This window comes from Nicotiana tabacum, chromosome 19 (genome assembly GCF_000715075.1).
Source record: "Nicotiana tabacum cultivar K326 chromosome 19, ASM71507v2, whole genome shotgun sequence".
Taxonomy (NCBI): domain Eukaryota; kingdom Viridiplantae; phylum Streptophyta; class Magnoliopsida; order Solanales; family Solanaceae; genus Nicotiana; species Nicotiana tabacum.
In genome coordinates this window covers 51,077,368-51,095,167 of record NC_134098.1, presented here as the reverse complement: position 1 = coordinate 51,095,167, position 17,800 = coordinate 51,077,368, and the positions used below count along the sequence as shown (strand labels likewise).

The 17,800-nt window shown below is 39.3% G+C and overlaps 1 long non-coding RNA gene across 1 annotated transcript; it reads right to left on the bottom strand.

Annotated features, from left to right (window-relative positions):
* Positions 1–12,753: 12,753 nt before the first annotated feature.
* Positions 12,754–13,639, bottom strand: LOC107803041 (uncharacterized). Its single transcript, XR_001651938.2, has 2 exons — positions 13,411–13,639; positions 12,754–13,056 (listed from the first exon to the last, which is right to left on the bottom strand). It is a non-coding gene; the product is annotated as an uncharacterized LOC107803041 (long non-coding RNA).
* Positions 13,640–17,800: the final 4,161 nt, after the last annotated feature.

Here is a 17,800-nt window from a genome sequence, read left to right as displayed (position 1 = left end):
AACTGTCTGCGCAGCTCCTCTCTGCGAGACTGCGACACAAACTTCTTGAAAAAGAGAACGTAGAACTCCTGCCATGTAAGTGGTACTACACCAACCAGCCTGCGCCTCTCATAAGCCTCCCACCATCTAAAGGCAGCCCCAGAAAATTGAAAAGTAGTGAACGAGACCCCACCGGTCTCAAGAATACCTGCTGTCCGAAGCATCCGTTGACACTTATCCAGAAAACCCTGAGCATCCTCTGACTCGGCACTGCTAAATGGTGGAGGTCGAAACCTCTCAAATCTCTCAAGTCTTCTCTGCTCATCATCTGACATAATAGGGACTACCGCTAAGCGGCTGCAACAGGCTGGGCTGGTAGTGCCCCCGGTATCTGAAGTCCCTATACTACCTGATCTGGAGTACGAGCAATAGGGGTATGAGTACCTCCCCCAGCCTGCGAAGTGGCAGGTGCGGCCTAAGCGGAAACCACCTAAGCGAGGCCAGTGTAAACTGTTAATATCTGGGCCAAAGTCTCCTGAAGACCTGGAATCTCAATGGGCATAGCTGTGCTTGAGCTGGTGCAACTGGTGGTACTACAGGTGCTGGTCCCACTATGGTACGAGCTACACCTCGACCTCTACCTCAGCCCCGGACTCTTGCGGCCCTAACTGGTAGCACTGGTGGCTGACCGTCCGACCCTGTAGTACGTGTCCTCACCATCTTTGAGAGAATAGAATAACAGAAATTTAGTTTCTGGAATCAACAAATTCGCACGACAGAATACAAGAAAGTGAACTTTTTCCTAAGGGTTCTGCAGCCTCTTGAAGATAAGTACAGAAGTCTCTGTACCGATCCGTAAGACTCTACTAAACCTGTTCATGACTCGTGAGACCCATGTTACCTAGAGCTTTGATACCAACTTATCACGACCCAAAATCTCACCTGTCGTGATGGCACCTATCTCAATACTAGGCAAGCTGTCAATCTCAATAAACCACCATATCTATTAAGTTTGAAAACCAAATAATTAAATTCAGCGGAAGAAATCTCACAAATAAAAATATGACACTCTCAAAACCCGATGTCACTAAGTACATGAGCATCTAAATGAATACACAGTCTAACTGGTAAAAAAGACATCACTATCTGAAATATAGAAAAATACAATAACTAAATAGGAAGAGAATCAAGTCTGCGGTCTTCAAGCAACTACCTTGATAGTCTCCAACGGAAAGAACTCCGAATTCTAACAGCCGTCGTATCCGGGAACACCTGAATTTGTACACGAGGTGCAGAGTGTAGTATGAGTACAACTAACTCAATAAGTAACAAGACTAACCTCTGGGCTGAAAGTAGTGACGAGCTCCGCAGGTACAGTCCAATATAAATAGTGGTACAAAAATGTGGGCATGCTTTCAAGTTCAACAGTTAAACTCAGTACAAGCGAAACAGATCAATATTGCATGATTTGAGGAATATGACATCTCAGTAGAAAGACCTCAAGTAAATACTGGTCACCAATTATTCGGTCACTCAGTACTGTTTATGGCTAATCCAGCCCAGGAGTGTTCCAACCCGTATATAAATACACATCGACTGACAGTCAGTCACTCAGTACCGTATAAGGCCAATCCAGCCCTGGGGTAATTTATCCCCAGATATAAATGATACGGACAAGATCCATGTCTAGGTAAATTCATTATAATACAAATAAGTAAGGCAAGTCCATGCCCTGGGAAATCCATCCCGAATATACATAATCATCTACGCTCATTGGGGGTATGTACAGACTCTAGAGGGGCTCCTTCAACCCAAGCGTAATACAAAGCCAATATGGCCTACTGCAGGCGGGCAAACCCGATCCGTATAATAACAAAGCCTATAAGGCCTGTTGCAGGCGGGAAACCCTGATCCATAAAATAGTAAAGCCTATAAGGCCTGCTGCAGGCGGGCAACCCCGATCCATATAATAATGATGTATAAAGCCATTATGGCCTGCTGCGTTGCGCAGCTCCATCCCATAAATATCCTCACAACGGACAATTATTACTGAGTGTGAAATGTATATTTTTGAACAATTAATTCAACAGCAATACGACCCCATGGGTCCCAAAATATTGGCACGTACCCTAAACATGATCTTTAATAGGAGCATCAGCTCAATTTCTCTAACACGTAGAGAATGTTCAGGTAATAACATAATTCATTAATCTTACAACTGCACAGGATTTATTCAAGACATAATTTATATGGTGCACGCCCACATGTTCGTCACCTATCATGAGTGTCACCTCCAAACAATTTATATCATACCAAATTCGTGGATTCATACTCTCAGAACCAAGTTTAGAAGTATTACTTACCTCAAATCGTGTAATTCTTTACTCCGGTATGCCTTTTCCTCGTGAATTGGCCTCCAAACGCCTCGAATCTAGCCATAAATAATTCAATTCAGTCAATAAAATTTATTGGAATTAATTTCATAAGTAAATGCTAGTTTTCCATAAAAATCCGAACTTTAGCTCAAAAGTCGCCCGTGGGTACCACATACCAGAATCCGGCAAAACTCACAAAATCCGATAATCCATTCAATTACGAGTCCAACTATACCAGTTTCACTCAAATACGACTCTGAATCGACACCGAAATCTCAAAAAATCTTTTCTATGAGATTTCTAAATTTTTTTCCAAATTTCAATCTCAAAATACTAATTAAATGGTAAAAACAAATGATGGATTCGGGTAATCTAACCATAATTGAGTTAAGAACACTTACCCCGATGTTTTCTCTGAAAACCTCCCAAAAATCGCCTCTCCCCAAGTCCCCTGCTTTATAACATACAGTTATGTCCAGGCCCTCGGCCTTCGGTCCTCGGTCCTCGGCCCTCCGCCTTCGGTCCTCGGCCCTCCGCCCTCCGCCTTCGGTCCTCGTTCCTCTGTCCTCAGCCCTCAGTCTTCGGTCCTCGGCCTTTGGTCTTCGGTCTTCGGCCTTCGGTCTTCGGCCTTTGTTCTTCGGTCTTCGGTCCTCTATTTTTCATGGCCTCGATTGTTTCCAGCAGCAGAAATTTCCAGCAGATGTTTAAGTCCAAATTTTGATCTGTTAACCATCCAAAACCTCCCGGACACAAACCATATATGAATTTCAATCATAATACATGCTACGAACCTGCTCGCGCACCCAAAACACTGAAAAGAGATCGTCTTGACCCGATATTGACCATGGTCAAACTCTCAAATTTCTTAACCTTACTAGTCTCTCAACCAATGATCCAAAAAGAAATACACCCAAGCCCCCCGGGACCTGTCAAATCATACCAACAAGTCCTATAACATCATATGGACTTAGTCAAAATCTCAAATCATATCAAACAATGCTAAAACCATGAATCATACCCCAATTCAAGCTTAAGGAACTTAAAAATTTCTAACTTCTACATTCGATGCCGAAACCTATCAAATTAATTTCGATTGACCTCAAATTTTGCACACAAGTCATAAATGACATAACAGAGCTATAAAAATTTTCAGAACTGAATTCCGACCCCGGTATCAAAAAGTCAACCCCCCGGTCAAACTTTCCATAAATTCGACTTTCGCCATTTCAAGCCTAATTCTACTGCGGACCTCAAAATAATTTTTCGGAGACGCTCCTAAGTCCAAAATTACCATAAGGAGCTATTAAAATTATCAGAATTCGAATCCGAGGTCGTTTACACATAAGTCAATATCTGGTCAACTATTTCAACTTAAGCTTCCAACATGAAATTTATTCTTTCAAGCTAACTCCGAAATACCTTAAAACCAAAATCGACAATTCATACAAGTCATAATACCTCGTAGGAAGTTATTCAAGGCTTCAAATAGTTGAAAGGAGCGTAAATACTCAAAACGACCGGTCAGGTCGTTACAGGGTTAGTTGTGGACCGTAGGTTTAGATAGAATGGAGGGTGGGGATTGAAAGATAATAAAACGGGGTCCTTTGGTTATTTATTGAGGGGAAACAGACTGGGTGGGTATTTAGTGTGGACTAGGCGGATTTGCCCAATTTGGGCCTCTGAAGTGCTTGGCCCAACACAAACAAAAGCCTTGTTTTCCTTTCTTTGTTTCTTTTCTTTGATTTTAAATCCTAAACAAATTAAATAAAACCCTATACTAAATCCTAACTTAAATCTAATTTGTAAAATTAACCTACTTACTATTTATAATATTTAAATATTTAATTAACTAAAAACTAATGAAAGGAAATTAATAATTTAAGACTAAAAGCTAAAAATATAAAATGACCATGGTATTTTTTGTGATTTTCATTTAAAAATGCATTTAATTAATGTAGCTAAATCCTAAATGCAATGCAATAAAGAATGGAACATTTTAATGGTATTTTTATAATTTTTAAAATATTAAATATGTACAAAAATGTAACTAAATATTAACAAGAAATTCCTGGAAATTCTATGAAAAATTAAAACAATTAAAAATAAATCTATTTTTGTGGATTTTATAGGAGTATTTTCATCGGGCAAAAATTACGTGCTCAAAGCTGTCCCTCTTTGCTCAGAAACATGAAGAGATTTTGGGCAAAGATAAAGTGAGCAATTATGAGCAATTTTTTCCCGTTTGACACTCCATGGGAAGCATTTTGAAAAAGTTTGACCGAACCTTACTTCCGAGGTTGCCTACATATCCTTGGCTATAAAGGAATTAGGTCAGTGTAGTTCTGGGAATTTTGGTAGCTGGGACAACCGAAAAGTTGTGATCTCACTATTGTTGCTTCTGTTATTACTCGCTGAACTCCTTATTACACCAAAATCAAAATGAAAAGAAACTAAACAAGCCTATCAGCTATGAGTTACAAGATTCCTATTTATAAGTTTTCTGAAGATTGATATTGAATCTTCTATAGTCCTGTTGTGCATCTCGAACTGTCGACTCGCATTCTTGAGGCGAGCTTCTGCTACTTCTAACCTGAATTGACACTATTCTTCAGGCGGATTCCTGCTACTGACTTGAAACTTGAAGTGAATTCTGAAATGACTTCCCTCGTTCTCCAGGCGGGCGCCTGATACTGACTTGAAACTTGAAGTGAATTCTGAAATGACTTCCCTCGCTCTCCAGGTGGGCGCCTGCTACTCTTGAAACTTAAAAATAACTCTGAAATGAATTCCCTCGTTCTCCAGGTGGGCGCCTGCTACTGACTTGAAAATTGAAATAACTCTGAAATGAATTACCTCGTTCTCTAGGTGGGTGCCTGCTACTGACTTGAAAATTGATATAAGTCTGAAAAGAATTCCCTCATTTTCCAGGTGGGTGCCTGCTACTGACTTGAACATGAAATGAATTCCCTCATTCTCCAGGTGGGCACCTGCTACTGACTTAACTTGCAATGAATTCTGAAATGAATACCCTCGTTCTCCAGGAAAGCGCCTGCTACTGACTTGAAAATTGAAATAAATTCCCTCATTCTCCAGGTGGGCGCCTGCTACTGACTTGAACTTGAAATAACTCTGAAAAGAATTCCCTCGTTCTCCAGGTGGGTGCCTGCTACTGACTTGAACTTGAAATGAATTTTGAAATGAATTCCCTCGTTCTCCAGGTGGGTGCATGCTATTGACTTGAAAATTGAAATAACTCTTAAATGAATTCCATCGTTCTCCAAGTGGGCGCCTGCTACTGCCATGAAACTTGAAATGAATTCTGAAATGAATTCCCTCGTGCTCCAGGTGGGCGACTGTCACTTACTTGAACTTGAAATGGATTTCCTTATTCTCCAAGTGGGCGCCTGCTACTGACTTGAACTTACAATGAATTCTGAAATGAATACCCTTATTCTTCAGGTGGGCGCCTGCCATTGACTTGAACTTGAAATGAATTCCCTTATTCTCCAGGTGGGCGCCTGCTACTGACTTGAACTTGCAATAAATTCTGAAATGAATACCCTTGTACTCCAGGTGGGGGCCTGCCATTGACTTGAACATGAAATGAATTCCCTCATTCTCCAGGTGGGCGCCTGCTACTGACTTGAACTTGAAATGAATTCCCTCATTTTGCAGGTGGGCGCCTGCTAATGACTTGAAACTCTTGAAATAAATTTGAAATGAATTCCATCGTTCTCCAGGTGGGCGACTGATATTGACTCGAAATATTAAATAACTCTAAAAGAATTTCCTCGTTCTCTAGGTGGGCGCCTGCTACTACCTTGAAACTTGAAATGAGTTCCCTCATTCTCCAGGTGGGCACCTGCCAATGACTTGAACTTGAAATAAATTTTCTCATTCTCCAGGTGGGTGCCTATTACTTACTTAAAACTTGAAATGAATTCCCTCATGCTCCCGGTGAGTGCATGTTAATGCCTTGAACTTGAAATAAATTCCCTCATTCTCCAGGTGCGTGCTTGCTAATGACTTGAACTTGAAATAAATTACCTCATTCTCCAGGTGGGCGCAGCTAATGCCTTGAACTTGAAATGAATTCCCTCATTCTCCAGGTGGGTGATGGGCGCCCGCTAATGACTTGAACTTGAAATAAATTCCCTCATTCTCCCGATGGGCGTATGCTAATGCCTTAAACTTGAAATAAATTCCCCCATTCTCTAGGTGTGTGCCTGGTAATGACTTGAACTTGAAATGAATTCCCTCATTTTCCAGGTGGGCGCCAACTACTGACTTGAACTTGAAATAACTTCCCTCATTCTCCAGGTGGGAACCTGCTAATGAATTGATCTAGAAATAAATTCCCTCATTCTCCAGGTGCGCGCCTGCTAATGACTTGAATTTGAAATGAATTCCCTCTTTCTCCAGGTGGGCGCTTGTTAATGACTTGAACTTGAAATGAATTCCCTCATTCTCCAGGTGGGCGCCTGCTACTGACTTGAACTTGAAATAAATTTCCTCATTCTCCAGGTGGGCGCCTGCTACTAACTTGAAACTTGAAATAAATTTCCTCATTCTCCAGGTGGGTACCTGATAATGACTTGAAATAAATTCCCTCATTCTCTAGGTGGGCGCCAGCTAATGATTTGAACTTGAAATGAATTCCCTCATTCTCCAGGTGGGCGCCTGCTAATGACTTGAACTTGAAATAAATTCCCTCATTCTCCAAGTGGGCAGCTGCTACTGACTTGAACTTGAAATGAATTCTCTCATTCTCCAGGTGAGCGCCTGCTACTGACTTGAACTTGAAATAAATTTCCTCATTTATCAGGTGGGCACCTGCTACTAACTTGAACTTATAATGAATTCTGAAATGAATACCCTCGTTCTCCAGGTGGGCGCCTGCTATTGACTTGAACTTGAAATGAATTTCCTCATTCTCCAGGTGGGCGGCTGCTACTGACTTGAACTTGTAATGAATTCTGAAATGAATACCCTCGTTCTCCTGGTGGGCACCTCCCATTGACTTGAACTTGAAATTAATTCCCTCATTCTCCAGGTGGGCTCCTGCTACTGACTTGAACTTGTAATAAATTCTGAAATGAATACCCTCGTTCTCCAGGTTGGTGCCTGCTACTATCTTGAAACTTGAAGTGAATTCCCTCATTTTTCAGGTAGGTGCCTGCTACTGACTTGAACTTGAAATAAATTCCCTCATTCTCTAAGTGGGCGACTGCTACTTATTTGAAACAAATCATGAAATATTAACCCTCGTTCTCCAGGTGGGTTAACAAAACAAATAAAAGTTTCTGCATCAGTTTGCACTAGGAAGATTTGTGAGTTGTTAGCAAAATTGTAAATCACCTATGCTATCGATGAAGGATGCAATGATGAGACTAAAACTAAAGACTCGACTAGGATGTGTGTCTCTTGTGAGTAAAACCAAGAAAAGTTTGACTAGCAAATGCGTCTGTTAAAAATAAAATCTGAATGACCCAAACTAGGAAGTGCATCTCCTAGGGGTGACACTTGAATGACCCAAACTATGAAGTGCGTCTCCTAAGGATGAACTCAAACGACCCAAACTAGGAAGTGCGTCTCCTAGGGGTAAAACTTGAATGATCCAAACTAGGAAGTGTGTCTCCTAAGGATGAATTCAAACTACCCAAACTAGGAAGTGCGTCTCCTAGAAGTGAAATCTCAATTTAGGAAGTGCATCTCCTAAAAGAATGACCTGAAAGACCCAGACTAGGAAGTGCGTCTCCTAGGGGTAAAACTTGAACTAGGAAGTGCATCTCCTAGAAACTGAATAACTCAAAATAGGAAGTGCGTCTCCTAGATGTGAGATTGAGCCTGAGGAAAACTGTAAACTGAGCTTGACTAGAATAAAAACTGACCCTATTTTCTAGGCGGGACCCCTGAACTCACAGAAAACTAGAGATTAACAACTAACCCTATTCTCCAGGCAAGACCCCTGAACTTAAGGAAAATTAAAGGTTAACTTAAGAAAACTAAAATTGGCCCTATTCTCCAGGCGGAACCCCTGAACTCAAGGAAAGTTAAAGATTAACAACTTAAGAAAGCTAAAATTGACCCTATTCTCCAGGCAGGCTCCCTGAAGTTTAAGAAAAACTAAAGAGTAACAAATTAAGAACGCTAAAATTGACCATATTCTCCAGGCGGGAGCCCTGAACTCAAAGAAAGCTAAAGATTCTTCTCAACTAGAGGGAATGCCTAGGAGGTATGGTTCTTCTCAACTAGGAAAAATGCCAAGGAGGTAATGATCTTCTCAACTAAGAAAATACCCGGGGGTAATGAGATTCTCAAACAACCTATGATTCAATTAAAACAAACACATGATTTGTTTTCTCTTTTTTCCTTTTTTAATTAAACTATGATTAGATTCCACTGAGAAGAAGGAGAGCTTATCTAAATTGAAGAATAAGGCAAAGGAATGTGACATGCATTTAGACCAATAACTTGATTTGTCCATTTTTCCAAACTTGTTGACTCGTCAAATCCTTACCTGATGTTGAAGAGTTGGTCTACTTTGCTCCTCCAAATGTGCCGCAGACATTGCATGTTTTAATCAAAGACATTTTGTAGCACACATATCTCACCATTTCGACTTGTAGTGCCTCGAAAGATTTTCACCAAAAAGTCTCTCTCATTTTCCTCTTTGCTCTCATTCAATGGCGCTTCCAATTCTTAGCTTGGCTAATTGACTACCCCTTCAATCGTATTGATTTTTCACAAAAAATTTGATAAGCTCACAACATGCTTGACTTGGCATTTTCAGGAATCGATCTAATAAGAACTTTTATTTGGACCATAATGAAGGCTTTTGGACAGGGTGAGAAAGAAAGGACCGCATGGAGGCTCAAAATTATAATGACAGGGTTACTTTATTTACAACTTTTGGAATCCAATTTAAAAACTTTGCCCCAGTTTCTGCAACAAGAGAATTTAATTTTTTTTCCTTTTTTTGAGATGAAATTTCTTAAAAACTGCCCCACTCTTGACTTTGTGGGATTATGAAATATTTTATTTGGTGCGACCGAACCGTAAGGCTGCCTACGTATCTTGTTGTAACAAGAATCAGGTCAAACGTAGTTCAAAGAACTACATGGTATGAGGATCTCTTTTTTTTTTCTCCTTTTTTTTTCTTTTTCTCTTTTTTTTCTTTTTTTGAATATTAAATTTAAACCGGGACTATTTTAAACCTTAACAAATAGTTGATTCCAAAAGAGGGTTGCCAATGAAATATAAATATATTAAGGCTCATAGGGCTGACAAGTGGTATTAGTATTTGGATAGCAGAAAGATAGCCTTTCATCATTTCAACTCTAAAAATGCCAACTCAAGACATGCTTCACACTGATTTTACCTGGAACATCCTGAAGGATTAACATACATATGGAGGATAGAACCAAAATTACTTCAGATTCCACTTGCGAATTCTCTCTTCTATTGAGCCCTAGAGGTGCTTATTATCGGCTCAAAAACTTGTTTCTTCCTGAATGTGAAATTTATTATCATCTTTTCCCTTGGAACTTCATTATCTTATAACTCATTACCTGAAAGCTTGTGCTGATGTCCAAACCTTGCCACTGGTCAAGACGCATGTCACATTAATTAGGCTAAAAGATGGTGAACTATAATGAATGAGAATGAGAAAATGCAATAACAATGGGGAATGGGTAAAAGATTTTATTTAAGAGAGAAAGGTGAAAAGGACACGGGGGGTTGAACAAGACGAGCAAAACACGATCCAAAACCCCGGTTGAACCGGTCTATCTGAAAGAATGACCAAATTAAAACCACAAACAAGTCCCTTTGGCACGAGAAAGGATTGAGATCTGCACTATTCTTGAGTCCATTGGATAAGGTCGTAGGCTATTATTGGCATGTGAGACCAAGGAATATTGGTATCCTCCATTTTGAATCAGCTCAATGAATCCTTTTAATCAGTCAAGACCTTGAAGTGTTCAAAAAGGGTCAAGGCATGGAGGGAAGTGACAGTTTGTATCGAGTGGTACATGGTCTATGTTATCTTTTGATGTGAAGATGGATTGAAAGAAGATGGGTATGGTCTTGAAAGAACATGAGTTTTCATTTCTGGCCAACATTGCTTTTGGTTGAATAGAAACGGAATGGTGTTCGTTCAACTCCAAACTTGTCACGAGTCAACCTTTATTTTGAAAAATCTCTTTTTTTTTTCTTTTGAAAATAATTCGATCAAACCCGATGTAGGTTGCCTAAATATCTCACCGATGAGAATCAGACCAAGCGTAGCTCTGGAAGATCAGGAATAAAGCAAATTTGGAATTTTCTAAGGAAAGACTTCTAAAAAAGGAATTAAAAGAAAATATTTTTGAATTTTTGAAAATTAGGGGTCGGAATCGATGAGGTTTGCCTACGTATTTCACAATCGGTGAGAATCAGATCCGTGTAGTTCTGCCAGTTTTGACGCAACAGGAAAATATGACTTATTTGAAATGACTTTTTCTTTTTTCTACGGTTATTTTTTTTCAAAATTTCGGCAGAGTTTCAGATTTCAAATACCTACCTCTCACTCTTGTTTGTTTTTTTTTAGTATTCTTTCCCTATTCTAGAAGCTGGTCAACATGCAAACCGAAACGAACAAATGGCCAAGTAGCACGTAAGATGCATCAAGATGGTCTTTTGAATTGGGTACACCTGTCCTAGATGGACCCAACCCCTGTGTTGAGTCCCCAAAGTCAAATGCACGTGATGCAAACAAACGTACCTACTAGGGATCCGACATGAGGTTATGTCATTCTAGGTTTGAACCCTGAGGTGTATTGTCCTAGACTTGGCTTACCCGAGCGGACAACTCGAGCCTTGGGGGGATAACGTATCGGGAACCAAAAGGCCATATAGCTTTGTAACTGATCTGATCCTCGTTCTAAATTAGGGTATGACACTAACAGAAAAGAAGTCACGCCATCGTGCACTTCCCAGAAGATTTAGAAGACTCAGAGAGAAGAAGGATTTTGTAACAGTTTTATATACAGTTCACACAATATCAAAGCGGTAAAAAGCGGCATTTAGCACATTAGGCTCAAACATGTAATATCAGACAATCACAAGTAGCCAAATATAGAAGTTATTCTAAGCTTGAATTCTAAACCCTGAACCCTGAACCCTGAACCAGAGATTCTGGGTTCGATCCCCAGCAGAGTCGCCAGAGCTGTCACACCTCCTTTTTTCCGAGGGGATAGGGAGTTTTTCCAATTAAAGTGACGTTAATCGAAATGGGATTATTTAATTAATCAGAGTCACCACTTGGGATAATTTATGGTGTCCCAAGTCACCGGTCCTAAATCGAGGAAAGTGAATCTATTTTTGGTCTGCAAACATAGAAGATCGGATAAGGAATTCTATTAACCCGGGAGAAGGTGTGAGGGATTCCCGAGTTTCATGGTTTTAGCATGGTCGCTCAACTATTAATAATTGTCCTAATTATCTGATTTAATACATATTTGAACCTATTGTGCATTTTTACCTTTTAAATCGCTTTTAGTATTTATGTAATTTGTTTGAACAAGTCGCGATATCGCGTACTCGTTTGTTTTTGTACACATTATGAATCGTGCCACGTGAAACGCACCCGCAATTTACAACGTGTTAACGTTTATTATTATTTGAAGTTAGGGTAGAGTCACGTGAAACGTACACTCAAATTGGGAATTACATATCATGACTATGTCACGGGAACCGTACCTATAATCACGATGATATATTTAATCGCGCCTAAAGCAAACTACGATATTCATAAATTCATTATCTATCTAAATTTGAGGTTATTGCAAGGCCATGAATCATGGAAGAGAATTGTTGAAACAAAGATTTAATCGTTCTTATACTGTTACACGTCAAAATGTTTCCATGCTTGAGTTAGTGTGGACAAGTCATGATGAAGCATCTACTAATTTACTTATTCGAAACTTCAGTTTCACAAATAAAAAGAGCCGGATCCATTAAGCTGTTACTATAATAGGAATGGAAATAAACATAATAACGGACTATCATTCTATTGGGCCCAAACACGATTCGCGACTCCTAGGACTCTTCTTACGAGATCTTCTCAAATCCATCAGATTGATATACAACAAATTCACATCTACTTATATTGATCATTCATAAAAATATAAATTGAAATTTAAACTAATACTTGCACCCACTTTCACAGTGTCTGTTAATCAATCCAAGATGGAATAAAGTCTGAAGAACTAATTGATAGCTCAAGATCATGCATGAATCAAACAAATACATCTAAGATCTGTAAGAAGATTGAACACATACACGATTCCTCTCATGCTATTGCTAAAACAATTTTAGTTGATTTGGAGAAAACACAGTTTTGGACACGAACAAAGCATTTAAGGCATATGGCAGTATTATAGCTTAACAAAATAAATAATCAATTAAACAAATAAACTTCTGAACAGTCACCTGAGCAACTACATTGCCAACTATGGAACGCATCATCGTATGCTTAAAATTACAATATTCATGTCCCATTAAAGAATGCAGCTATGGTTAAACCTCACTATGATCACGATTCTAATTGATACTTAATGGATAACAAACCCAAGCAACAAAGATCCGACGGAGACGCAACTTTGCTCAAGCCTTAAACTGCAAATCGAACCAACATGTGGCCAGATCCATAATTATTGACCTTCAAATCAAGAATTAGACTTTAATTTATCAGAAATCATGAAAGCAAGCTCAGATTTCAGTAGTTAATACTCAAATATAAGCAGCAAGTATTTGTCAATGATATATACATGTTGAGGTCTAAACAAACATGTGAAATCAACTACAATTCTAGTTATGAAATGGCTATAGAGATCAGTTGTCCTTAACATGCAAGTCCATAGCAGGTTTTAAATCTTAAACATATCGAACTAACATCCATTTATGTTTAAAACAAAACAGACAACAAATTTACACAATTACAACAAATAACTTTAAAGAATAGCCAACATTTCATTGCAAATCGAAAACAGAAGTACATGTGTGAGATGTGTACCTAAATTCATAAACAAGCTGAACTTTTTGCCAAATAAAGGCTAAGAAAAACCAACATTGGATTGATTCAGCAAGATCAAGCAGCAGTAAACAGAAGAAAATAGCCTCAAAATCTCAGCTAAACCAACAGAGTGACAACAACAGAAATTAAAAAAGAATAAAAAAAAGAAGAGTATCCATTTTTCAGAGAATTCTGTGTAAAATCAGTATCTGTTCTTGAGTGTATCTGAGAGCACTGCTAAGTGAATTAACGTGTGTGAGAATGTGAGGAAGAGTCCCTTTTTATAGAATATGCATACGCTCTATGAGGGAATGAGATAAGGCCTAGAAAGGAATGCCTCCTACAATTTAGGAAAACAACATCTTTTTAACAATAAATCGACAGCTGTCCTTTTATTCTCAGATATTTTCCTAACTTTCAGCATCTTTCTTAATAGATTGGGACATCTGTCCCTTTCTAGAAGTTTCTTCTTATTTTAACTTCTAAAAATTCACTCTTTTCTACCTCCAAAAGACCAAAACCACGACCTCTCTCTTTTCTGTATCATTTTATTGCTATTTGATCCCTTTCCACACTCTTCTAGGACTTTCCTAATTGGTTACAAAAGATTCCCCTAATTTTTGTTCTCCAGTTAACCCCCTTAGGTTACCCTTCCTTCATTTAAACCTTTTCTTTTACTTAAACTTTGCTCCCTTCTCTTTTTTCAATTTCAAAAATAAACCTAGTAGGAAACAATCTGATTTTCTTAATGTCAGCAACAAATGTAACGACAGATTAACCAATTAAACTTAAACTCAGAATCTATATCAAAGCATAATTACACTAATCAAAACACGAATTCAAACGCTGGCCTAATCATGTGACTATTCGAACTACCATCACAATTCATGAGCTAACTATTAATAGATGATCAATCAAAAACTAAACATGATAATAATTGAACCTACTTCTGAACTCAACCAACAATCAAGACAATTAAACCATTTCGGACCAGATTCGAAAACCCTTATTGATTAAGCAATTATGTCGTTATTTGCCATCGGAATTTAGATGTCACGACCCCAAATCCACTAGTCGTGATGGCACCTAAGCCAACCCGCTAGGTAAGCTAATTAAGCACTAACCAGTTCCAATAACAATTAATAAAGAGATTAAGTAAAGAAATATCTGAATCTTATACATTCCTCAAGGACTGGTAGTACAAATCATGAGCCTCTAAGAATAGAATTTACAAAGCCGAAATGAAATAAATACATTATATGTTTGAAAAGCACATAAACAGAGTTTTATAGATTTAAAGCTACCACGAACAAGGGGCAACTACAACCGGGATACATGTACATCTTCAATCCATCTCCCATCGAACACAGCAACATCAACAACCAACATCTGCACGCAAGGTGAAGAAGTGTAGTATGAGTACAACCGATCACATGTACTCAGTAAGTAATAAACCTAACCTTAGGTTGAAAGTAGTGGCAAGCTAACACAAGGTCGGGTATAATACCAATATTCCACAACAGTTCATAACAACATAATACATGTAATAAAAGAGGTATCTGAATGAAAACTCAAATCTTTTACTGAATATGCCAAAATACGAGTAAGTTTGAAAACTGTGATTTTTCCCAAAAATCCTTTCAACAATAAGTAAGATGTTTCATTTTTAGATAGCATGAGGAAAATATGTCTCTATGCCTACATGTCAAGATACATGTAAAATCATAAATGTCCCAAAACTGGGTAGCAGAAGGAAAACATCTCTATGCATGTATCTCAAATACGCATATCAAATGCAATGCATCTCGATGATGAGCTCGTATACTCACACTCTCATAGTACTCAATCTCATTGTCTCGCATCCTCTCTCACTATGCTCAATGCTCAGCACACTCAATCACTCAACGTTGTACAATACCCGCTGCGACGTGCAGCACGATCCACACATATATAGTCGACTGTGCTCACTGGGGTTGTGCAGACTCCGGAGGGGCTCCTTCAGCCCAAGCGCTATATTGATGCGGCGTGCAGCCCGATCCCAAAAAATGTAATCAAAATATTAATGCGGCGTGCAACCCGATCCCATAAAATATAATCAATATATCGTTGCGGCGTGCAGCCCGATCCCATAAAATATAATCAATATAATATGCTGCAGCGTGCAGCCCGATCCCAAAATATCACTCTCACTCAGGCCCTCGGCCTCACTCAGTCATCAATCTCTCCAATCTCACTCACTGGCTCACAATGTCATGAAACTAGCCCGACAACAATGATATGACGTATCAATAAATAATAACTGAGACTGAGATATGGTATGAATGCATGGATATGACTGAGTATGAAATATCAATGAAATTAGTGAGATGACAGTAAGAAACGACCACTATGGGTCCAAACAGTGTCGGCATAATGCCTCAACATGATATCTAGTATGATTGACAGCTTAACTACTTTATCGCATGGTGGAAACACGGATATCAACAAAGTAGGACCACTATACAGTGCCATAGAAGCAACAAAGTCTCAATTCACATGGTGCACGCCCACACGCCCGTGACCTAGCATCTGCGTCACCTCAACACCAATCACATAACACGTATTACGGGGTTCAATACCCTGAATACTAAGTTTAGAAGAGTTACTTACCTCGAACGAGCCAATACCAATGTCGAGCAAGACAATCGATGCTCCAAAGTTTCCATCACGCATGTTGCGAACTCCGAATGGCTCAAAACTAACCAAAAATGACTCAAGTACATCCAATAATGCTAAAGGAACTAATCCCGATTGAAAAAGATTAAATCTTGAATCAAAAGCCCAAAATCGGCCAAAAGGCCAACCCGAGCCCGCACCTCGAAACCAAACAAAATCTCACAAAATCCGATAACCCATTTAAATACGAGTCCAACCATACTAGTTTTACTCAAATCCGACTCCAATTGTTCAAAAGTCAAAAATTAATATTATGAAACATAGGCCAAATCCCCCAATTTCCTCTTTAAATTCACAATCCAATTACCAAACCGAAGGTAGATTCATGAAATATAACCAAAATCGACTAGAGAACACTTACCCTAATTCATATGGTGACATTTGCTTCAAAAATCGCCTCAATACGAGCTTGGAAATGTTAAAATGAAGCCAAAATCATGAACCCTTATATTTATCATTCTGCCTAGCACTTCGCACCTGCGACACATTAGCTACTTCTGCGGCGTCGATTCTGCGACCAAAAATCACGTGTCTGCGGAGAAGCACTTGAGGCCTACCTTCGCACCTGCGGTAAAATACCCGCATCAGCGCACTCGCAGGTGTGCGCCCAAATATCGCTTCTGCGCTGCCAACCGCTTCTGCGCTCAACTCACCGCATATGCGCCTTCGCAGATGCGAAGCAATCTCTGCTTCTGCGGAACCCTGCTCCTAACAATATTTCCGTTTCTGCAACCCCTTCGTCTCTTCTGCGACCATCTCACCTGCGCAAACCAGCCATAGGTGTGGTCATACCAGAACCAGCAATAGAAACATTGAAGAAAATGATCCAAAATAAATCCGAAACACGCCCGAGCCCCTCGGGACCCCGTCCAAACATACCCACAAGTCACATAACATAACACGGACCTACTCGAGGCCTCAAAACACAGATAAAAATATCATAACGGCGAATCACACCTCAAATCAAAATCTATGAACTTTGAACTTTCAATTTCCAAAACTCACACCAAAACATATCAAATCATCCCGGAATGAACCCAAATTTTGCACACAAGTCCCAAATGACATGACGAAGCTATTCAAATTCCCGGAACCATAATCCGAATCTGATATCCTCAAAGTCAACTTTCAGTCAAAATTATAAACTTTCCAAACCTTCAAATTTCTAATATTTGCCAACTTGTGCCGAAACCTTCTAGAAATAACCAAATGCAAATCCGGGAATACGCCCGTGTCCAAAATCACCATCCAGACCTAACGGAACCATCAAAACTCTGTTTCGGGGTAAAATTCACAAAAAGCCAAATTTGGTCAACTCTTTCAACTTAAAGCTTCAACAATGAAATTCATTCTTCCAAACCGATTCCGAATAACCTGAAAACCCAAAATCGATGATTCACATAAGTCATAATACATCATACGGAGCTACTCATGCCCGTAAACTACCGAGCGAAGTGCAAATGCGCAAAATGACTGGTCGAATCGTTACATTCTCCTCTACTTAAACATACGTTCGTCCTCGAACGTGCCAAGATTTGTTCCCAAAACTATCAAACCACCGTATAACCTTACCATGCACGTACCCGGGGGTGAACCCACATCACCCTATCCTGTATAGGTCCGATAACACAACATAACTGTAATTTCTTAATTCAACCTAGTCCATAAGCCTTAG